We start from the raw sequence: 1,390 nt of genomic DNA, 5'->3' as shown, positions 1-1,390 counted from the left end.
AGGCGTGGTGATACACGCCTGTAGTCCCAGCTACTTGGGAGGCTGAGGCAGGAGAATCGCTTGAACCCAGGAGGTGGAGGTTGCAGTGAGCCAAGATCGTGCCACTGCACTCTAACCTGGGCAACAGAGCGAGACTGTCTCAAAATGTTTGCAAGTTCACTTATTTATTCATTATGTACTGCATGGCAGATCATAAATTTATGGACAGCCAGCTCAGTGAAACTATTGACGATATATACTTTTCTATTCGTATAGCAGCAGTTTTTAATTTTTTAGAATCTGTTTTTATTTCCTCTTGTTCCAACAGCTTAAGTGAAAATATTCAACTTTCCTAATATGTCTAAGGTTTACATGGAATTATCTTCCAGAAATGTTTGTATTGATTTTGGAGATGAATTTCCTACATTTTATGACTTTGACCATTATTTCCTTGTGGAATGAGAAAATGCTGTTTATAAAATTGTCTACAAGTACATTTTACTTTATTAATACAGTACAAAGTAAATATACACCTTTGTTAATGTCAATTTGTAGCTGGTAGTTACTGATAGTACATGGGTTCAAGGCAGCCATACACCTGCTTCTTTTTTTTTTTTTTTTGAGACAGTCTCACACTGTCACCAAGGTTGGACTGCAGTGGCACGATCTCTGCTCACTGCAGCCTCCGCCTCCCAGGCTAAAGTGATCCTCCTACCATAGCCTCCCAAGTGGCTGGAACCACAGGCACATGCCACGACACCCAGCTAATGTTTTGTATTTTTTGGTAGAGACAGGGTTGCACCATGTTGCTCAGGCTGGTTTTGAATTCCTGAGCTTAGGAGATCCACCTGCCTCGGCCTTCCAGTGCTGGGATTACAGGGGTGATCCACGGAGCCCGGCCATACTTGTGTATCATTAATAAGAAGGTCAAAATAGTAGAGGTTCTATTTTTCTCAGATCCAAAATAAGATCTCTTTTACTATCATGTCTTGAAAATTTCATTTTGTACTTATATTTCATGCTCCCATTTGGGCACTGTATTATTTTCCACTATTGCTGTTAACAAATCACCACAAACTTAGTGGCTTAAACCAACATCAATTTATTATCTTACAGTTCTGGAGGTCAAATTCTTAGTTCAAGGCTGGGCGTGGTGGCTAACGTCTGTAATCCCAGCACTTTGGGAGGCCAAGGCAGGCAGATCACTTGAGGTCAGGAGTTTGAGACCGGCCTGGCCAACACGGTGAAACCCCATCTCTACTAAAAATACAAAAAAATTTAGCCGGGCATGGTTGTCCATGCCTGTAATCCTAGCTACTTGGGAGGCTGAGGTGGGAGGATTGCTTGAACCCAGGAGGCAGAGGTTGCAGTGAGCTGAGATCATGCCATTGCACACTCCAGCCTAGGCAAC

Source organism: Mandrillus leucophaeus, unplaced genomic scaffold (genome assembly GCF_000951045.1).
Source record: "Mandrillus leucophaeus isolate KB7577 unplaced genomic scaffold, Mleu.le_1.0 Scaffold96, whole genome shotgun sequence".
In the NCBI taxonomy this organism is placed as follows: domain Eukaryota; kingdom Metazoa; phylum Chordata; class Mammalia; order Primates; family Cercopithecidae; genus Mandrillus; species Mandrillus leucophaeus.
This window is presented reverse-complemented; position numbering follows the sequence as displayed.